Below are 23,543 nucleotides of genomic sequence, written 5' to 3'. Positions count from 1 at the left end.
TATACCATAGTCTTTTGAGACTGAAGGTTGCCAACCATTTTAACAGAATTAAAGACCTTGTATGTTATAAAAGTGGCTGGTCTCACTCTGGAAGTAATTGTGGTGACATCATGATGTCAATGCAATTACTTTCAGGACAAAGGGGTGAGCAACCAACCGGTGTAGGCAGCATGCTAGTCAGCTACGCGGCTGTTGCTACCTGTTCTAAAGGAGAGAATGAGGCAGTGCGCTTGGCATAGAAGACTCGTGTGCAGACTGGCTCAGACACATGATTCTCATGTGCAGGCAGGGCTAACAGTGGGTTTTTCCAATTTCAGTTAGACTCCATTCTCCCGGGCAATGTTACCTTTTTCATGACACGGCCTCTGAAAGCATGCTCTCCATATTGCGCAGTTCTCCTCTGGCTTCTCATGTTTGCATCATGATGTGAGTTCCCCACGCCCACCCCGACATATGCAGTTGTCCTTATGCTCTGATGACATGTGATTTTTTTTCATGTGATTCGATTTTCAGGACTTGGCTTTTTAAAGAGGAAGCCATTGAAAATCATTTTTTAAAATCCATGTCCCTTTGTTTTCAAAAATGAACAAAATCATTCGAATGGTGGATCCCCTGCTGGTGCTTGCCTCGTCTTTCAGACCATATTGTATAACAGAAATCTGATTAGAGATTAATTTTCACAAACTCGGTGTACTCAGGCAACAAACTAATATTGTAGTCGATAAGAACTGGGTGAGTCTTCCCACCTTTAAGCAATTTCGAATTATCAAAAACAAAGGCATTTATTCAGTGCAATAGAATTTTTGTTACTCGCTGTATTTCCTGAGCATAAAACATGTTATTTTCACTTTTTTCCTGCCTAAACTGTTCTTACAGTTTTTGTATCAAAAAGCAGATTTTTGCAGGATTCTTCTTTCCCCCCTTCCACCTCCCAGTTCTTCAGATAAACAGTTCCATGACTGACATTTAGTAGGTGCCACCTACTCATTCAAAATCCAATTTAAAATTAACAATCATTTTGTGTTCAAAAAGTATTTAATTCAATGCATTTTGTTCAATAATTACACTTAATTGGTTTGAAAGTTTAAATACTACCTTGGCACAAACATTACAACTCTGCATAATTCTAAGGGGGGACTTACTTCCATTATGTGGTTTTAATCGTTTCCATAAAACATAAGAAGGCAAGTACATTTTTACCCTGATCCAAGTACTACTTGTATTTTTAAAAATGTACTTATGCATGGGTAGTTTTTTCAAGCAATTAAAAACATTTTGTCTTTTCAAGCTTTCCATGAATATGCAGACAACAAAAAAAAACTATGAGATTATGTTCAAATATTCTTAAGGAAAGCTCTTTTAAAAAGACGGATGAAGCAACACCTTTTGCTACTAGTTACCTAACCACCCCTCATGTTGGCAACCTTCAGTCTTGAAAGACAATGTTATCGCGCTCTGAGAGGTGGTTCTGGAACAGCGTCTAGGTCTAGTGTGGCTGAAAAGGTCAATTCGGGAGTGACAATCCCTTCCACACTGGGAGCAAGTGCAGTCTGTCCCTGGTCTCTCCCTGGCTATGGGCCTTCCTTCTTTGCCTCTTAGCCTCAGACTGTTGGCCAAGTGTCTCTTCAAACTGGGAAAGGCCATGCTGCACAGACTGCCTCCAAGCGGGCCACTCAGAGGCCAGGGTTTCCCACTTGCTGAGGTCCATTCCTAAGGCCTTCAGATCCCTCTTGCAGATGTCCTTGTATCGCAGCTGTGGTCTATCTGTAGGGCGCTTTCCTTGCACGAGTTCTCCGTAGAGGAGATCCTTTGGGATCCGGCCATCATCCATTCTCACGACATGACTGAGCCAACACAGGTGTCTCTGTTTCAGCAGTGCATACACGCTAGGGATTCCAGCACGTTCCAGGACTGTGTTGTTTGGAACTTTGTCCTGCCAGGTGATGCTGAGAATGCGTCAGAGGCAGCGCATGTGGAAAGCGTTCAGTTTCCTCTCCTGTTGTGAGTGAAGAGTCCATGACTCGCTGCAGTACAGAAATGTACTCAGGACGCAAACTCTGTAGACCTGGATCTTGGTATGTTCCGTCAGCTTCTTGTTGGACCAGACTCTCTTTGTGAGTCTGGAAAACGTGGTAGCTGCTTTACCGATGTGTTTGTTTAGCTCGGTATCGAGAGAAAGAGTGTTGGAGATCGTTGAGCCAAGGTACACAAAGTCATGGACAACCTCCAGTTCATGCACAGAGATTGTAATGCAGGGAGGTGAGTCCACATCCTGAACCATGACCTGTGTTTTCTTCAGGCTGATCGTCAGTCCAAAATCTTGGCAGGCCTTGCTAAAACGATCCATGAGCTGCTGGAGATCTTTGGCAGAGTGGGTAGTGACAGCTGCATCGTCGGCAAAGAGGAAGTCACGCAGACATTTCAGCTGGACTTTGCTCTCAGTCTGGAGAGGTTGAAGAGCTTTCCGTCTGATCTGGTCCGGAGATAGATGCCTTCTGTTGCAGTTCCAAAGGCCTGCTTCAGCAGAACAGCGAAGAAAATCCTAAACAAGGTTGGTGCAAGAACACAGCCCTGCTTCACACTGCTTCGGATGTCAAAGGGGCCTGATGTGGAGCCATCAAAGACAACAGTGCCCTTCATGTCCTTGTGGAAGGATCTGACGATACTGAGGAGCCTGGGTGGACATCCAATCTTGGGGAGAATCTTGAAGAGGCTATCCCTGCTGACCAGGTCAAAGGCCTTCGTGAGATCTATGAAGGCTGTAAAGAGATCTATGAAGGCTAACCACCCCTATAAAACCAAAAACTCACTTTTCTTTGAGAATGAGATGGTAACATGCCTTAGATGGCTTGCTGGAGATGAGGCATCATTTTCTGCCATGAAACATGGGATTTCTAGTTCCCTCTGCTACTTAGTTTGAAGGAGGCACCAGGATGAGGAGGCACTTAGTTAAGGGAGGGCACCAGGATGAGGTCTCTTGTTATCTGGTGTGCTCCCTGGGGCATTTGGTGGGCCGCTGTGAGATACAGGAAGCTGCACTAGATGGGCCTATGGCCTGATCCAGTGGGGCTGTTCTTATGTTCTTATGTTCTTATGAGGCGGCAGAGGAAACTACAATTCCCATGCTTCCTGCTAGGGAGCATGGGATTATTACTTTGAAGTGTACTTCCCATTCAAAGTAACGCAGTGTGGGTATGCAGTATCTACACTCAGATGGACATTCCAAGGTGCATCCAATTTGCACCTGTCATACCTGATCCAGCTAGTGAGATTCACATCGAAGCTTGCTTACATGCTTGGCTCTATTTACTAGATTGGAGCATATGTGTTTAAAATATATGATGGTCAACTTTCACAACTGATGAGAAATGGTATTAATCCACCAACCCCAATTAGGACATTGTCTTCATCTCACTCTTTAGCTCTTTCATTCAAAAGATCTCAAAATATAACTACTGGGCACATTGCAACCACAATTACACAACTGGAAGCCACATTCATTCCAGTGGTAAATCACAGAGTCTTAAAAGGTTTCACTTTGACTTGATTGACTTATTATGCCTGGAACCGCCTTGCAAAACAGCTAAAGGCAGCAGTGGTATTCCTAGGGGGACAAGGGGGCAAAATACCCCAGGGCGCCACACCTCTGGGGGTGGCGCCACCTTCCACGCCCCATCGACAACCTCCACACCATCTGGAGTTCTTCAGAGAGCCAGGGAGGTCACAGCAGCCTCTCCAGCCCTCCAAAGGCCTTCTGAGGCTTCCAGAAGGCCAAAAAACACTACTTCTGATTTTCAACAAAAACCAGAAGTAGCAATCTTCAGCCTTCTGGAATCCTCAGAAGCCTGTGCTATGGCACCCTGAGCATAAGCAGGAAGGGGCCAGTGGCAGGGAGAGCCTTCTGAGAGCCACATACCTGGGAGAGACCTAGTCTTGGGCCCTTGCAACAAGCCCTTTTGGGATTAGGAGGATAGGAACTAATTGGGACTACAGGACTATAATCTGCAAATAGACACCTTATCTGAGCCACAGCTGCAGTATTTGATGCTGCAGCATTTGCAAAGACCTTGCCTGTTTGTCCCTGGATCTGGGGGACACTGGACCATGACTGCCATGTCATATGAAGAAGCTCACTTCTTCAGAGTCCCTCTGCTCCTTTGGAAGGAGGAGCTGGCCCCTTGAGACATCACACACACACAAACATTCTCTTTCCTCACAATCCACCGTACCACCACTAGATAGGGGAACTGATCACAAACAATTCCTAACTGTGTGGTTAAAATGCTACAAGTCAAGTTTACTTGACTAGCAACAAACTGGACCCAAGAAGCCTTTACTTTGAGTTCCAAATGCCCATCATCAGCTGAAATGAAGTCTAAGTAACCTCATTTGCTCATATTATCCTTTTGTTTTGGGGGCCTTTTCCTTTTTGCAACAAAGGTGGGTGGCCTTCATTCTCATTCTAAGGGAGCAATCCTAGGTCGCCCTTGGGCCAGCACAAGTCCCTTGCCACAAAGCACATTTGCACCTTCTCAGGAGGAAGCCATGCCAGTGCACGGAGGTTTCATTCGGCCTCCATGGCAGCTTACCCCAGGTAAGCTCGGCTGACGCAGGGGTCTGGGGAGGATGGGGAGGAGGCGGGTATGAGGCATTCCAGGGAGAGGGGAGGGCGGGTAGAGGGCGGTCCTGGGGGCGGACAGGTGGGAAGCAGGAGGCAGGGCTGGAATCTGGCTATTATGCTGGATCCTAGCCCCCATACCCGAGCAGCATGGAGAGGCTTGAAACCGCTCCACTCTCCTCGGACATGACACCTCAGGAGGTGGCACAAGTCCGAGGAGACCCACTGGGGTTATGGTGGCTTACCTCTGGCTTTGGGGCCCTATCTTGCTCTGGATACAAAGCAGGTATCCTGGCCTGCCTGTTTCAGCGCAAGAAAGGATTGCACAGCACACGTCCCAGAAACATCTTCCTGGTTCACACTCTAAAAAGAAACAGAAGAACCACCAGCAAACACAGCCACTAGAAAAGACACAGTTTGGGGCAAATGGACAGTGAGAAACTTCCCCTCCTATTTAATATAAGAGGAACACTACTTGAAAAAGTGCCTCTTTTCCACCTGAAGTTGGAAGTGGTACAGCCATCACACCCTAGGACTCTTCACACCTACTTCAGCTTGCACATATATACCAGGGTTGAGGGTTTTTATGGTTATCTCTTGGGTGCTGCCTCTGACAATAACTCAGGAAACTTATGTGCTTTTACAGCACTTTCAAACCTCTCTGTCTGGCCTTGAAATTTACCCAACTCCAGAGCCATTTATTACCTATACCAAGTGCCTTTTTGGAGAGAAAACATCAGGCAGATTTATCAACAGCCTGCAAAAAACAAAGCTACCTCATTGGCCCTCTTGCAACTTTGTCCCTGTGATTTGTGATTACAATGGCTTGTCTCCGTTAGTTAGCTGGAAGCCAGAGAAAAGAATTACATCTGAACTTGGGCAGAAGTGTTTCTACCTCCATTAATGATCCACTGCCCTTTGTCTCTTAGATCCTGGCAATGTCAGATTGTAGGTAGGATGGACTCTAGATTTTGGATCTCAGTGCTGTGGGAAAGACACTTTGCGCATGGTCAGAGGTACTCTACTATTAATATTCTTCAGACCGATTTGATAAACACTGAACATCCCTAATACATGCATGTGATTGAGCAATTTTGCCTATGTACACACTGCCAAAATAATGGATAAGTCCTTAGGAAATATTTAGCAATCAAAACTTCAACCAAGGAAGGTATTCAAGGGAGATGATTTTTCCCCCCTAATTAAAATAAGCAAATACAGGTATAACCTAATTATCCACAGATTTTTTTACCTGAGGTTTTTATCTCAATGCTATGAGAAGGGCCCTTTAAATCAAAGGGAAAAAAAGACATTTAACAATAGCCTCATTAATGGGGGAGAGGGCAGCCAATAGACAATCCATCAATCATTCTCTCTCCAGGTACTTAGAACAGCCTCACTCTCAGGCAAGCGACCCCCTCCCTTCACCCTGAGCACAGAACGCAAGTCATTAGCACTTCCTCCATTCTTTCCCTGCATTGGGCTCCCAGGGAAGGGAGGGGTCGCTGGCTCAGAGTGAAGCCTTTCTAAGCACCTGGAGAGAGACTGATTGTCTCAGAGTGTGTTACAGAAGGTCAGCAAGGCAGTTTTTAATTCGCTGAGCAAAAGGACATTGTTTTTTAAAATGGATTTGTTTTAGTGCAATTTTTGCCATCCAGGTGAGCTCTGGGAATGAAACCCTCGCAAATAATGACACTTAACCTGTATAACAGTGAGCATGACTGAAGCAAGTGCATGTGCGTGCACCCATGTTCTTTCATGTGAAAGTTGTGTGCAAATTCATGTTCTGATGGGAGTTTTCCACCCTACTATTATTCAGCCGGAATATTCAATTCATATGTGAGACGGGGAGGATAAACAGAGTTTTCCATTATGTGAGAATGAAAAATTTTCCTTCCAGTTTCTAAGAAGCACATGGGCTAATGATCCTAAGTTCTGACCTAATGTGGCTTCATAACAACCAATACAAATACTATTGCATCAGTACTGCTTCTAGTTAATTTTAATTTTGCATTTAGCTTCAGATCTTTGGCTTTTCTTACTTTTTGGCTGGCAACTCCAAACATTAAAGCATATTTCAAATGTGGTTTTCTGGCTTGTCTGCTTTCTTGCTTCTTCCAGTCCCCGTAGGCTATTTACTACAAAAGCTGGTTGAACTTTATTGTAGTGAATAATTTATTTGACAAATTTACCCCTGTATCTGTCTGGAATAGAAGAGTGAGCAGGCTGTGCATCTTATGAATTTGATCATCATTCAGATGCACAATTGCCTAAGAAATCCTGAGCTCAGCGCAAGTGAGGCATTCACTAATCATTCACTTCAGACAAGTAATTGGCTATTTGCTCGTTGATCCTACTGTGAAAGATTGTTTGTAAAGGGCTGATGAGTTTGTTCTGAAATCAGGAATTAAGGCATAGTGAAGACTTCCCTTAGCAGAGGCAACTATTTTCTCTGGACCAGATCAGACAAAATCTGTTCTTACACCATAGGATTATGGTGAAGACTTATACACAGTGAAGACTGAAACCGCAATCCTAAGGAACGCGAGAGTTGGCAAGAGCCATAATAAAAGTGCCATAAAATACTAAATGCTGACTCAAGGGCAAGCAGCACCAGCAAGACAGCCTGGGCCAGTCCACCAGTGCTGGATCCAAACCCCTGGCTGTCAGCAGAGGTAATTTGGGTGCCAAGCAATGCAGGGCTTGGGGAAGGAGGTGGGGAGAAGGTGTTTCTGGGCAAAGAGAGGGAGGAACAGTTCACAGATCAGGCCCGGAAGGAGAGAGGAACTGGCAGAGGCTTTTCCACTGTATCCTGGCCCTGGCAGCCTTACCCAGGGCTGCTCAGACTTCCTTCCATGAATCCCTGGTATGGCTCTCCTGCCTCTGTTATCACCAGATAATCAGGGTGTAAAATTTAAACACACACACACACACACACACACACACACACACACACACACACACACACACACACACACACAATTTAACCTATAAGGTCAACAATTTGTATGGTCGATTCCCAGATTTTAATCTAAAATATTTACTGCACATAGAATTCCAGTAACTGTCCCTGTAAACCAGTTACAGGGACACCCTGCTGGTGTGCTTGTGGCAGATTACAAAAAAGAGTATAGATAGATAACCCCATCATGGCTCATTTTGTAAATGGATTACAAATTAAGAGCAATAATTTCACAACAGTGTACAGTAGTTCTGTTTTCTGCCTGTCTTTGACATTTTGATTTTGCTCCACTTTGCTGTCTTTTTTAAAGTGCTGCTGGGGATCTGTAGTGTGGGGCTGGGGGGATGGCAGCACTCCTTTGCATGTAATGCCAGGAGGCCTAAATCAGCAGGAAGGAATTTTGCCCTTCCAGTTTTACTCAGGTGCCAATCAACCAGCAGGTTGAGTCTTAGGCACATGGATTGGAAGATAACCACAGAAATGCAACTCATCGTCCCCCAAAAGTATTAAATGTTATCCCCATAATATTGTAACATCAAAATAATACATGTGAAATGCTTTATAGACTGAGGGCCCAATCCTATCCAACTTTCCAGCAACAGTGCAGCCCCGATGTAAGGGAATAAATGTTCCCATATCTCGAGGAGACCTCTGTGACTGCCTTCCCATCACAGGAAGCAGTGCATACCCCATTGGTACAGCAGAACCGGCACTGGAAAATAGGATAGGATTGGGCTCTCAATGTACTATGCACATGCCAATTATATTACTATTCTGTGGATTACGCTGCAAAACATCTGGGTCATAGAAAGCATGGTCGAGAAAGACATCATCTTGCAATGTCTCATCGTTAATTCTGTATGGGTTAAAAAGAGTTTGAAGGAAAGAGATGCAATATTGCTGGGTCATGCAGAAGCCATTAAAGAACATGCTAATAACAGCACCACTAATGAGTGGTGGTGCATGGCTGATTAAACTGAGGTTCGTGCCAATGACATCTTGGGATGAGTTTACACTGATGCCGAAACCTTTATGTATGGGTGATAGCAACTGTTACCCTGCACATGCCTGATCTTGTCTGATCTCAGAAGCTAAGCAGGGTCAGGCCTGGTTAGTACTTGGATGGGAGACCGCCTGGGAATACCAGGTGCTGTAGGCTTATACCATAGTCTTTCAAGACTGAAGGTTGCCAACCACTATGGGTGATGCAGTGAGCACAAAAAAGATTTGTTAACTGACTTTGTATACTTTCACAAAGATTAACTGAGTACCTTGCCAAAATCGAGTTCTATCAAAAGCTCACTTAAGTCCCCAAAAAGAGGTCATTCAGTAAACCTCAGCAAGCCCAAAAGCAGCAAATTATTCAGAACAATTAGAGGCAATCTGTCACTGAACACCAGTTGCTGGGGTAAAAAGTGAGAGAAGACTATAGCTTTCATTCCTTGCTTGTGGGCTGCAGGGAAAGACCCTTGGATCAGACCAAAGGCCCATCTCACCTAGCATCTCATTTCTCACAGCTGCCTATGGGAAGCTGTGGCCTATGGCTGTGTGCCTATAGCCTCCAGCTGCCTATGGGAAATTCTCAAGACTCAAGATAAAAGCATCCTTTTCTCCTGCCATTGCTCTCTAGCAACCAGTACTCGGAGACACACTGTCACTGAATCCACAGGTAGCCCATAGTCATCATGACTAGTAACCATTGCTAGACCTCTCCTCCATTAATTCGTCCAATCTCCTTTTAAATTAAAGTCATCCAAGCAAATGACCATCACTGCAGCTTGGCAACAAATTCTACAACTAATTATGAGCTGTACGAAGAAACAGCTCCTTTGTTCATCCTAAGTGCCACCAATCAGTTGAAGTGGATGACCCCCGGTGCTATCCTTCTGAGAAAGGGAGAAAAATCTCTAGCCATTCTCTCCATATCATGCATAATGTGATATGCCTCAATCACGTCTCCTCGTAATCACCTTTCCCCTCCACACTAAAAAGCCCCAAACTCTGTAACCAGAGCCAGGGTGGTGTAGTGGTTTGGGAGGTGGACTTAGACCTGGAAGATTCAGGTTTGATCCCCCCTCAACCGTGAAACTTCCTGGGTGACCTTGGGCCTGTCACTTTCTCTCAGCCTCACCTACCTCACAGGGTTGTTGTGAGGACAAAAGGAGGGGAGCAGCTGTGTACACCACCCTGAGCTCTTTGGAGGAAGGGTGGTATAAAAATGTAAAAAATAAATAAAATAAATAACCTTTCTTCATAAGGAAGGTGCTTTAGCCCCCTGATAATTTTGCTTCCCTTCCTTTGCACTTTTTTCCATCTCTACAATATTTTTTCTTAAGCACTGGAACTGTGCAGTCATATCTCTCATAACTAGAGGTGTTTGTTTCCAGTGAGTAAGATAGGATTACAGCCTCTTACTTAACACAATGAACTGAGAAAGGTAAATAACACTTTTCAAACACCTCTACTCATAATGCTCATTCACATTCATCCTGGCTTGATTGACAGTCATTGTAGCTGGTGGAAGCAGTGCATTCCTGGTAGGGTTGGGACAATCAGTGCTTGCTTTTGACAATGGCATCTCCTACAATGCTTTTTCAGACAACACTCGGCTTTCCAGGAACAGATCACCAGAATTAACAAAGGTTATCACTTTACATAGTACTTCAAACGTGACCACAGCATAATTTGTACAGGGGCATCATAGCATTAACAGTCTTATTCTCAATCCCTTTCTAATGGCCCCTAACATGGAATTTGCATTGTTCAAAATTGCTACACATTAAGTTGACATTTTCATTGAGCCATCCAGTACAACTCCGAGGTCTCTTTCCTGGTTCATCACTAACAGCTTAGACCTCAACAGTGCATACATGAAGTTGAGATTTTGTGCCCCAATGTGCATCCATTTACAGGAACCACATTTGCTATGTGATTGCCCATTCTCTCAATGTGAAGGGTATGTCTGGAGACTTTCGCAATTGACTTTAGTTCTTATCGCCCTAAATAGTTTGGTGTCATCTGCAAACTTGGTCACCCTGCTGTTTATCCCTAATTTCAGATCATTTATGAACAAGTTAAAAATCACCTGAGGGAAGGGAAGATTTGTTCCCTTACCTTGAGGAGACCACCATGAGTGCCCTCCCCCTTCCGCAGGATACAGCCCGCACCCCACTGGCACAGTTGCACTGGCACTAGAAAGTTGAATAGATTGGGCTGTCCTTCCAAAGCTTTTTGAAAGTATTACATAAGAACATAAGAACAGCCCCACTGGATCAGGCCATTGGTCCATTTTGTCCAGCTTCTTGTATCTCACAGTGGTCCACCAAATGCCTCAGGAAGCAAACGAGACAACAAGAGACTTGCATCCTTGTGCCATCCCTTGCATCTGACAGTGCATATTTAGTGTCTGCGGATCATTTTGATCCACTTATTTGCTGATACTTTCAAAAGCACAGTCTAGAAGGATGGTAAAATAGCATTTTCCTTTGCAGAAGCCACGTTGATTCTCCTTCAGCAAGGCTAATTCTTCTTTACGCTTAATTTTGTCTTTAATTGTGCTTTCCCTCAGTTCACCAGGAACAGATGTTAAACTGATTGGCTTATACTTTCCCAGATCCCTTTTCACATAGCGTGATACTGACTGCTTCTCGTCCTTTGGCACAGAGGCTGATTTAAATGACCAGTTACATTTTGTTGACCTCTGCCTTGTCCTTTTAAGAGTCAACAAGGTTTGTTTGACAAATTCACCCAATAGCTTAAGTCAGGTGTCACATAATTTTGTTTGCTGTCATCTAGCACCCCGACAAAGGTCAGAACAAAAGCTGATAGAATAATGGCCCTTGCTTCATTTGTCATTACCGAGAAACGAAAGGAAGTAGAAGTCATTGCAGCAGAAGAATTTTTTTTTTAATGGAGTCCTCGACTGTGTTAGAGTGTGGTTGGTCTGTGGAACTCCTTGCCACAGGGTGTGGTCATGGCATCTGGCCTCATCATTGGCATCTTCAGTCTCGGAAGACTACGGTATCACACTCTGAATGGTGGTTCTGGAACAGAGTGTCTTCTCCAGTGCACGAAGCCTGGGTAAAGTAGATAGGGAGGATAGACTGTTGCCGATGCAGCAAATCCCCCTTTTCCACATCGCTGAAATGGTTCAATGGAAAGGCAGAGGCCAATACGGTTGGTTCCAGCGGCATCACAGGAGTTGCCAGAACGTGGCTGTGCCTCAGGGACTCCGGCTCCGGATTTTGCCTCAGGGACTCCGGCTCCGGATTTTGCCTTCAGGGTTGACTCCTGAAGCCTTTTCCATGACTGGATGTAGCCACAAGGCAGTGGAGGTTTGGGATCAGGGTTTTCCTTCTCTCAGATGAGCTGCCATAAGAACATAAGAACAGCCCCACTGGATCAGGCCATAGGCCCATCTAGTCCAGCTACCTGTATCTCACAGCGGCCCACCAAATGCTCCAGGGAGCACACCAGATAACAAGAGACCTCATCCTGGTGCCCTCCCTTGCATCTGGCATTCTGACATAACCCATTTCCAAATGCCTTCCCAGGCTAGCGAGTTCCATCAACTTGGTGGCTGTTTATTTGCCTTTTACGACAAGTACAGTCAAACTGAGGGCCTATTCTTATCCCCCATCCCTCAGGGGTTAGGGGTAGGCACAGTCCTACCCCACCATGAACCTGTGGAGGGCTGTATTCCAACAGGCACAGCCTGAAGTGGCACAGATGACCTAGATGCCTTTAAAAGGGAATTGGACAAATTTCTGGTGGAAAAATCCATTACAGGTTACTAACCATGATGTCTATGTGCAACCTCCTGGTTTTAGAAATGTCAGAATGCCAGATGCAAGGGAGGGCACCAGGATGCAGGTCTCTTGTTGTCTTGGGTGCTCCCTGGGGCATTTGGTGGGCCGCTGTGAGATACAGGAAGCTGGACTAGATGGGCCTATGACCTGATCCAGTGGAGCTGCTCTTATGTTCTTAAGCAGAAGGCCACAGCTCATTCTCTGCAAAGTGAATAATTACCCTAACGCAGGCTGCCAACATCAGCAGAGGTGACAATCCAGTGAGGCCCCCCCTTCCTCCCAACCACTGAGGGTGTGAATAGAAATTCTCCTTCCCACTTGATCGTGTAGTAGCTCCCAAGGCTTTTGCCCAACAAACCCCATTGGTCCAGCAGTGGTCCCCATTGTTCTCGACCTCAGTGGTGATCCTGGTTTTATGTGCTTCACTATAAGAGAAGAGCTGCTCCTATGAGCAACCATCTATCAGTGACATAAACATGTGCTGCCCTGGGCTCTGTGGAGGAAGGGTGGGCTAAAAACTGGAATAAATAACCACACAATTCTCTCTACAGGTTTACTCAGAACCTTCATTGTTTTCAATGGGGACACATTCTCAAGTAAGTGTTAATAAGATTGTAGTTGAAGTAATCCTTCTTAACCCATTTCTGCCCAGCCCACAAGTGTACACATTTGATCCCTGTTGCGTATATGCAACGTTGGGTAGAAACAGCTTAAAGTGTTTATCTTTATGGGCGCAATCCTAACCAATATTCCAGCACTGATCTAGCCACAATGCAGGCCCAAGGTAAGATAACAAACATGTCCTTACCTTGTGGAGACCCCACCTTTGACTACCTCCCACTGCAGGATGCAGTGCACACCAAATTGGCACAGCTATGTCAATGCTGGAAAGTTGGTTAGGATTGCACCTGTAATCATATTGATGGCTGATCTCGGACCCTGTCACAACAGAATAAAGATTCCCATAGGGGAAAGATCCCATAGGGTGATTGCAGTTTGTTTTTCACCAACCCACTTCTGAACTTCCTAGGAATGTTGGCAACCTTCGGTCTCGAAAGACTATGGTATCACACTCTGAATGGTGGTTCTGGAACAGCATCTAGTATGGCTGAAAAGGCCAATTCGGGAGTGACAATCCCTTCCACACTGGGAGCAAGTGCAGTCTGTCCCTGGTCTCTCCCTGGCTATGGGCCTTCCTTCTTTGCCTCTTAGCCTCAGACTGTTGGCCAAGTGTCTCTTCAAACTGGGAAAGGCCATGCTGCACAGCCTACCTCCAAGCGGGCCGCTCAGAGGCCAGGGTTTCCCACTTGTTGAGGTCCACTCCTAAGGCCTTCAGATCCCTCTTGCAGATGTCCTTGTATCGCAGCTGTGGTCTACCTGTAGGGCGCTTTCCTTGCACGAGTTCTCCATAGAGGAGATCCTTTGGGATCCGGCCATCATCCATTCTCACGACATGATCGAGCCAACGCAGGCTCCACAGTTATCCGAGCCATTCAGTGACTAGATGAAAAGACTGACATGAAAAATAATAATACAAAAATACATTTTGAGGTATATGAACTTATTTCTGATCCAGAAATCAAATATAGATGGGAATTATTATGAAAAGAATGATACACCCAATAAGCCAAAGGAAAAAGCACCAGGCACTTCCGTCACTTACTATGAGAGATCTATAGAAGTATCACATTAATTTAATCTAGAATGAGCTCCTCGGAGGCAGCCAGCAGGAATATATGTAAAATCCAGTAAAAGATTGACTAGTTACTAGATGTTAATATCTTCAGTCATTAAAAGTAAACTCTACTTTTTAAGTAAATGAAGCAAAGTGGTTTTTCTTATGCCCTACATATGGTCTTATTAGCATTATGATGGCTTGCTTAATCATTAATTTCATCATTTATCTCTTGGCCACAGGGACAAATTAGTAAAGGTTTGCACTCCTTATGAGCCTGTGAATTTATGCTTCTCCCTTTGGTATAAAATATCCAATTCAGAACCGGAGAATCCCCTTCAAAGCAGTTGTGCCAGCATGGAATGAATCTACCTTGGCATCCACTGGGGGAGAGCCCTAAACTGAAACCTCCTTTCCCACTCCAGCTGAAATATCTGCAATCAGTATCTGGATCTGGGAATTCAAATGCTAAAGTTTGAATTCAAATGCTAAATATCCAATCGGCCCCTCCCCTTCAGAGCCATTCTGGATGGTGGTAGAACCACCACCTTAGAATGGCTTAGAAGGGGAGGAGCTGCTTGCAAGCTGTGGTGAGGATCCCAGCAAAACTTAATGTTTTGTACCCTCTCTAGCTATGCCACTGGGTCACTGGTTAGCAAACTGTATTGAAAAATGGATTTCTTCACCATAAAAGTAATCTGCTCTTCTTGCTCCAGCAAATACAGTTCTTACTCATCTTCTTTTTTAAATGGATGGTGGATGCTAGTGATATAGGCACTACTGATTCATGCCTGCAACATCAATGTTGTCACTTGTGTCAGTGTTACATGTGTCTGATCTCAGTCTATTTGAACTGTTCTGACATTCTACATTTATTTTCTGCTCCTTTTCCTTTCTTTTTTCCTTCCTTCAGATACTCTGATGACTGCCGCTAGCACACGTATTTGATAATATAACAAAAACCACCACTTAACCTGTGCACTTTCAAAGGAAAATGAATGTAGGTCAATTACATTGGTTAACATGGTGGAGCTTAAGTGACAGCAACAAATTTGGTTACTTTTTTCCCCCCAATCAAGTATCATCTGAAACGAATTCAACAATATCCCTTCATAGTAAAGATAGAATGTTAAAGACTTTGGCATTTTTTTTAAATGTTGTTTGTGGACTTCTATTTAGCTCATAAAAAATCTTTGTACCAGTGGAACATAATGAAAATTATAGACATTCCCCTACCTCTCTGTGGTGTTTCAAATCCCTCTGGTATCAGCACTCTTTTAATATAGCAATCACTAATTCTGAATGGAAGGATGGTAATAGGATTAAAACCATTCTTCCTTTGTGTGATCACTCTGAGTTCCAAGAGATTAAGATAACTTTGAGGTATGCTTTTGAAATTCTCCCCATACAAATTTCACTGAAGATTTTGAGATTCAAAATTGCCATCTCCTCCTGTTTGGGCATCAGTGCCAGGGGGTCTGCAATCTGATTTCTTTCAATTTTTTCTAAAATGTTTGGACATTCAGATTGCTGTGTTTGTTACAGTTTTCACTTCATTTCTTTTTCTTAGAGGTTACCTATGTGAAGAGTGCATACTCACGGTGATTGAAAACCACTTCACAAAAAGAACACAACATATATAAGAACATAAGAAGAGCCCCACTGAATCAGGTCAAAGGCCCATCTAGTCTAGATTCCTGTATTTCAAAGTGGCCCACCAAATGCTTCAAGGAGTACGCAAAACATCAAGAGATCTGCCTCCTGGTGCAGTCCCTTGTATCTGGCATTCTGAGGTACCCTACTTCTAAAACCAGAAGGTTGCACATACCCGTCATGGCTTGTAACCTGTGATGGACTTTTCTGGCAGAGCTCGGCTCCACTAGATCCTGAGCTCTGTGTTGGGCCTCACAGCTCAACATGGGACTCCTTGATTCTGCACTGGCTCAAGAGCCACTGCAGAATTGAATGGCCCCATTGTGGGGCTACTTCCCTTAACCAGGGGAAGGCAATGAAAGTTCCCTTCCCCCAAGGAGCCACTGTGGGCTGCCCAGCGTGCATTGGATGCTGTGGTAGCCATTTTGGCGCTGCAGCAGCCTCGCACACTGGGCAGCTCAGGATTGGGATGTTAGTTGCCAGAGCATGTCATTTCTTGGAGCAACATGAGCTGTGGGGATCCTGAAGGAGGAGAAGAAAAAGCAGTACTGAGACATGATGATGAGGCTGCAACTATGGAATATTTGCCACCGCTCTCCCCCCCCCCCCAAAGCTGGTCTAGTCACAGGGATGTAGTCAATGGAGAATGGGGGAGGAACCCCTTTCAAGCTGCCCATTCTCTGCAGCTTCCAATGCGTTCTCTAACACACATGCACACAACTGCATGTTTTACTGTTCTACATCACGAACTCCTCCTGTGTTTTGCTCTTCCTCCATTTTGTACTCCTGGCATGTGACGAAGTGGGAGCTTCTGAACGACGTTTGCTGCCATTTGCCACCTGTGATTCTCGTGCCACTGTCACAAAATGGAGACGTAAGAACAATACAGTGTTAAAATGCGTATAACGAGAGCTCTCTTTGTATCGCCCCAAATATATTCTCTTTACTGACACAGAAAAACGTCTTCGTTCTACACATCAAAGAGTTCAGTTAAGTAACTCGCTAAAAAGGATCGTCTCAGGATTTCTCCTACAAAAAAGAATACATGCTGTTATGGGAGAATAAAGAGCTCCAGGTGGGGAGCCCATAAGAAGTCTCACAGTATGTTTTAACGGTTTCACAAAAGCAATATCCTTGAGCAGTCTTTCAAGATTGCTCTTGTAATATTTACCAGCAATTTGATACTTCTGGCCCAATGATTTGAGCATGAACTCCTCCAAAGAATTATTTGGCGTGCGTTCTCTCTTCCACAAATGTATTGCCTCTCCATTTTGTTTGCTTTCGCGATTCTAATTTCCATAGAGTTTTGATGGTAATTTCAACCAAGGCATTAAAGAGATCTGATAGGACTTTTGATATTTCCCCTGGATTGTTTATTGATTTAGCAAAGCATTTATTTGTGCTCAAAATATTCTCCATTATGTTGGGAAAAGGAGCCTAGAATGACTTATGCAGATCTCAGCGGAGCTTACAGAGTCTGAAGCAAGCTGAGGTAAACAAAATTTCGCCTGTTGCAGACACCTGCTAATATCAGAAGCACTTGATGAAGAAAATTGAAGTTTTCATCTCCTGCCTGCTAGTTCCTCAACAATAAGACGTATTACTAATGCCCACAACATATTTCAGAAAACATAATTCAATTATGTTACCTAACATCTATACCAGGTAAGATGGTGGAATGCCTCATCAAATATAGAATCTCAAAACACATAGATGAACAGGCCTTGCTGAGGGAGAATCAGCATGGCTTCTGTAAGGGTAAGTCTTACCTCACGAACCTTATAGAATTCTTTGAAAAGGTCAACAGGCATGTGGATGTGGGAGAACCCGTGGACATTATATATCTGGACTTTCAGAAGGCATTTGACATGGTCCCTCACCAAAGGCTACTGAAAAAACTCCACAGTCAGGGAATTAGAGGGCAGGTCCTCTCCTGGATTGAGACCTGGTTGAAGATCAGGAAACAGAGAGTGGGTGTCAATGGGCAATTTTCACAATGGAGAGAGGTGAAAAGCGGTGTGCCCCAAGGATCTGTCCTGGGACTGGTGCTTTTCAACCTCTTCATAAATGACCTGGAGACAGGGTGAGCAGTGAGGTGGCAAAGTTTGCGGGCGACACCAAACTTTTCCGAGTTGTGAAGACCAGACATGATTGTGAGGAGCTTCAGAAGGATCTCTCCAAACTGGCAGAATGGGCAGCAAAATGGCAGATGCGTTTCAATCTCAGTAAGTGTAAAGTCATGCACATTGGGGCAAAAAATCAAAACTTCACATATAGGCTAATGGGTTCTGAGCTGTCTGTGACAGAACAGGAGAGAGATCTTGGGATGGTGGCAGACAAGTCGATGAAAGTGTCGACCCAATGTACAGCGGCAGTAAAGAAGACCAATTTTATGCTTGGGATCGTTAGAAAAGGTATTGAGAACAAAACGGCTAATATTATAATGCTGTTGTACAAATCTATGGTAAGGCCACACCTGGAATATTGTGTCCAGTTCTGGTTGCCACATCTCAATAAGGACATAGTGGAAATGGAAAAGGTGCAAAAGAGAGTGACTAAGATGATCACCGATAGAAAGATGCTCTTTACACTCTCACATAACATCACAACCAGGGGACATCCATTCAAATTGAGTGTTGGGAGGGTTAGGACAGACAAAAGAAAATATTTCTTTACTCAGCATGTGGTTGGTCTGTGGAACTCCTTGCCGCAGGATGTGGTGACAGCATCTGGCCTGGATGCTTTTAAAAGGGGATTGGACAAGTTTCTGGAGGAAAAATCCATTATGGGTTACAAGCCATGATGTGTATGTGCAACCTCCTGATTTTAGAAATGGGCTATGTCAGATGCAAGGGAGGGCACCAGGATCCAGGTCTCTTGTTATCTGGTGTGCTCCCTGGGGCATTTGGTGGGCTGCTGTGAGATACAGGAAGCTGGACTAGATGGGCCTATGGCCTGATCCAGTGGGGCTGTTCTTATGTTCTTATGTTCTTAATTATTGTCATGGGATGCATTGATGGAAATTCACGCAGACTGTGGAAACTGGACATTCACACAGAATTCACATAATGGATGCATTCAACAGTTGTGGACCTGGCCCCTGGGCACCACAGGGCACAGGACTGCAATATGCTGTCCCCCGCAACACACTGCCCCCCCAGGGGATACTTACTCATCTGTATGGAGGCTCGTGCAATGTTCCCAAGCACTCTGAAAGCCTTCTGGTTTTCTAATGAAAATGGGCAGGAGGTCTGGTCTAGAGGGTAGAGCCTCCATTTGCCTGAAGATTAACATCCACAAGGTCGCCAGTTCGAGGCCACCGGCACCGTGCGACCTTGAAGCAGCTGACAAGCTGCAGCTGAGCTGTTCCATCTGCTCGGAGCGTGGGAGAATGGAGGCCAGAATGTTAAACCAGATCGGAGTGTAACAGCTTGAATGTGGTGGTTCTTGAAAGAGAGAACCTTCTTTCAATTTGTAAAAATCCCTGCGTGGATTTAATAAGCCTGCCTGTGTAAACCGCCTTGAATAAAGTCTTGAATAAAGACCAAGAAAGGCGGTATATAAATACTGTATATTATTATTATTATATTATTACTGTTTAAGAGCACTCCAGAGGCCTCAGAAGGCTTTTGGAGCACCCGGTGGCAAAGCTTCACTGGAATGGCTCCAGAGGGCAGGTGGAGGCAGCAGTACAGTGGGTGTGCCCCCACAGGGGCTATACGTGTGGCGCCTTGGGCTTTTGCCCCCCTCACACACCCAGGACCACCACTGGGATTCAGAGTACCTCTGGGGGAAAAACAACAACAACAACAGAACTTGTTATGCTACAATTCACCTGACATCTATGAGCACAAAAAATGTCCTAGTTACTGAGCTCATATAGCTGGTGTAGGATGTCCTAGTTACTGAGCTTATATAGCTGGTGTAGAAGGAGACTGTACATCCCCTTGTGCAGCATATATAGTGCTTTATTGGAAACTAAATAACTTTCACGAAATACCGTATGGGGTTGTACAGCATAATTTTGGCTCCTGCAGTGTGCCCGAGGCACTGTAGCAATGTTAAACATCAGAGAAGTAGGCTATCCGGAATGTTTATAAAAATGTGTTTGTTCTGTGTGCACAAACATGTGTTCTTGGTCAGAAAAATATCACATGTGCATCATGGCCCATGCTGATCACAACAGGGGTCAAGCTACCTTACCTTCAAACAAAATATATTTTATCATCATCAAATTGCTTCTTTTGTCATCTTCACCATTTTTTATGTCTACACTTCATCTACAGTTATTCTTAATTTTAAAGAAAATCCTCATTATGACTAGCTTGTGAGGAGATGTGCCTGAGTTCTTCTGTGCCCATCATAATTTCACTGAAAGTAACAATTTGAGCTTAACGTAGAGGATTTCTCCTCAGGTGAAACATCTGAGGAATTCTGAAGGAAGACACAAAATTTCCAATAACACTAGTAAAAAATTTCTCTCACATTCTGAGGTTGTCACCACAGTTTACCTAAAGCAAAATACAAAGCGAATTTGGGAATTGCTTCTCAGGCAAAACATGTAATAAATTTTGAAGGAAGTCTAAACAGTTTTGATGAAACAAGTGAAATCCATCAAGAAGTGGGGGGGTGGATATAAGTTAATGCATGCATACATGCATTCTTAGCGAACACATAAAGTTCATTCATGTCCCACTACACCAACTGATTGGTCCACCAATCCTGAGCCTTGGAGACTCAGGAAAACACCCTTGCTTTAAAGTCAGCCTCTAATCCAGCCAGTGTGAAGGAATGTCATGAAGTGGCCATTTTGTGTGTTCCATTGTAACAGACAGTAGTATCTCAATGCCACCACTGGTTCCCGCTATGCCTGCCAAAGTATGTGAGGCAGCAGTGGGGCAAGGAGGCCACCTCCTCCTGGGTGGGGAGGGGGGAAGGGACGGGGTGGGGAGGCAGCACGATGGGTTGGATCCAATGGCAATGGTGCGAACCAGATGCTATCCCTTCTTTTCCCAGCCTCCCCCCTCTGCCCTGTTCTAGTGGGCTGCGGACCCCCAGTTAGGGAACTGCTGGAGAAGCTTGGGGCAGGTAAGTGGCAGGCAGAGTAAGGGGAAAGAAGTAACATGAAGCCACCAACAAGTGTTCTGGGGGACAGATGCAACGGTTTCAGTGACAAGGTGTAGTTTTCACTGTATCCTTCCCTTCCTGCCTTTACCTATGACTAGAGGTATTTATTTCTGGTGAGTAAGGATTATAGCCCAAGTCTTACTGAACACAAAGTTTATTTGCACAATGAGTAAAATAAATAAAAAACTTAGGGCCAAATCCTAACCAACTTCCCAGGGCTGATGCAACTACAATGCAGTACCAATGTAAGGGAACAAATATTCTCGTACCTTGAGAAGGCCACCAGGACTGCTCTCCCATAGCAGAATGAAGTGCACACCCCATTGGCACTGTTGCACCTGCACTGGAAAGTTGGATAGGATTGGGCCCACAATTCTTTAACAGTGATGGAGTTTTGGTTGCTTTGGCATTGGCAAGTGCGATGAAACAACATAAATTGTCAAAACATCATTGCGCATCAACCATGAAGTACAGTCAGATATTCAAATCCTACTATAGGAGTAGTTTAGGCCAGTGAACTCATGCCATCATCTGCTGTCCATCCAAGTCCATCAAAGGCATGAGTTTGAACATTTTTATACAGCTTTCCCTCCAAGGAGCTCAGGGTGGTGTACATAGTTCCTCCCCCTCTTTTGTCCTCTTTTGTCCTTTTGTCCAGCATTGTCCACAATGCTGTGTGGTAGGTGAGGCTGAGAGAGAGTTTGGCCTAAGGTCATTCAGGAAGCTTCATGGCTGAGCAGGAATCTGAACCTGGATCTTCCAGGTCAAAGTGCAAACCCATAAACCATTACACCATCCTGGTTTAAAGACAACTTAGTTCTGAATGCAGGACCAGCCCTAGGAGCTGTGGGGTCCAATGCAAAACATTTTTGCCTCCCCCCCCCATGGACCCCATTACTCATCAGAGTAAGAGGTAGCAGTGAGCCCAGGACCAATGGCACCCCACACCAGTGCACCCTGCACAGAACAAAGTGAAGATGTCACTTCCAGCTGCTTCCATGGGAGCCAAATTGGAGCAGCACCAAACTGGCCAAATTGGCTCTGTTGCTTCGTTATTTTGTCATCTGTAATTCTTGGTGCATCTGTTAGAAGTATAAACTGCATAGTGTCTTGAATGACTAGACAAAAGGCAATATATAAAAGAAGTAAATAATAAGTATATATGATATCCCTGTCCAGTACTGTCACATGCTAAATACAGTAACATTAGATGTAATCTATCCAATATAGTCATTCGCTGCCGTACATAAGACTGTCCAGCATCAGATAAAGGAGGAGTACATAGGTAATGTCTGTGACTGAATCTGCTGACACTATATCACCTATATCACCTACCTAGTACACTTTTAAAGCAATTATAATTTATAACTATAATGTAAATTTTGAATAAAACACAACACCGCTTTCTGTACTGTTAAGTTTGGAAAACACCCAAACTGGCGGAAAAATAAAACCATTTTCACCCATCTCTACTAATGCAGCTTTTGCTGCTGCCAAGATCCTGATCCTGAATAAACTCTCAAAATAAACAAACCCAGCAATGTAATCAAATGATATGCTTTAGAGGCTTTTGTTCATGATGCTAAACAGACAGGATTTTGAAAATTAAAATTTTATCTCCGCACCATGCTAAACTGCCTAAATGGAGTACAAAAGCTGTTTATGGGAGTGTGATCGTTACACAAATTGTTTTTAAATGAATAAACATAAGAGCTCAAGAGAATGTGAAGAATACTTCATTATTCATTAAAGACTTTTAGTGCTTCATTAATTTGGTTGCTACAATCCACTTCTGATTAGCTGGGTTGTTAAACAGTCATTGTCAAATGCCACTAAGGTGTAAGGTATTTGCTTCTTAGAATTCCTGAGTCCCATTTGAACACAACACCATTTCATCAGGTGTTAATGCTGGAGCCTGCAGGATATCAAGTAACCCAAACTCCTTTGGCACTTTGTGAAACAGTCTCTTTTCCATTTACATCTAACAGGGGAGATGAAATGTTTGCATATTGGATTTCAGAGCAAGAGAGAGAGAGAGAGAGAGAGAGAGAGAGAGAGAGAGAGAGAGAGAGCATTCCTCCTCTAGGAAGAGGCTATGTTTCTGCTTCAATACCCAGCAAGTCAACAAATCCCTTCCTTGACTTCAGTGGCTAATAAAGGCAGTTGTGATCCCTAATACCCCAGTCTTAAACATGTTCACTCATAAGTAAAAGCCTTGTGAGTTCAGTAGAACTTAGTTCAGCGAGTGCTCAGTGAGGACATGGTCTGAAATAACATGTAGTCCCCTTACAAAAACCAAGCATTGTTGATAGTAATCAGAGCCTGGATAGGTGACAACCCTTGAGTACCATGTACACTATTTTGAGTTATATCATGGGAGAGGGAGAGATAGTGCTCAGTATCACCCATGATCCAACCTGAGTGTGGCAAGAGCCCCCAGCTGCCCTGAATCACTGGCTTGATGCTGTGTGGAGTACATTCACCTCTATTTAGTGGGTGTAGCTTTGGAACTGTAATACAATAAATGGCCATGAAGGTAAGTTTAGCACTGTTGATGAGATCCATACTAGATCAAATATCATGGTAGTACTTGTTGGAAGACTGCCACCGAACTGAGCCACCGGATGTACATGGGGCAGCAAGTGTGTTAATGCTGTCTTCCACCAGTAGGGGGAGTGTGTTGCTAGTTTAAAAGCTGAT

General features: G+C 44.3%; 1 pseudogene; it reads left to right on the top strand.

The window, feature by feature from the left end:
• Positions 1-8,619: 8,619 nt before the first annotated feature.
• LOC136650485 (5S ribosomal RNA) lies at positions 8,620-8,739 on the top strand (annotated as a pseudogene).
• Positions 8,740-23,543: the final 14,804 nt, after the last annotated feature.

This window comes from Tiliqua scincoides, chromosome 4, assembly GCF_035046505.1.
Source record: "Tiliqua scincoides isolate rTilSci1 chromosome 4, rTilSci1.hap2, whole genome shotgun sequence".
Taxonomy (NCBI): Eukaryota; Metazoa; Chordata; class Lepidosauria; order Squamata; family Scincidae; genus Tiliqua; species Tiliqua scincoides.
This window is presented reverse-complemented; position numbering and strand designations above follow the sequence as displayed.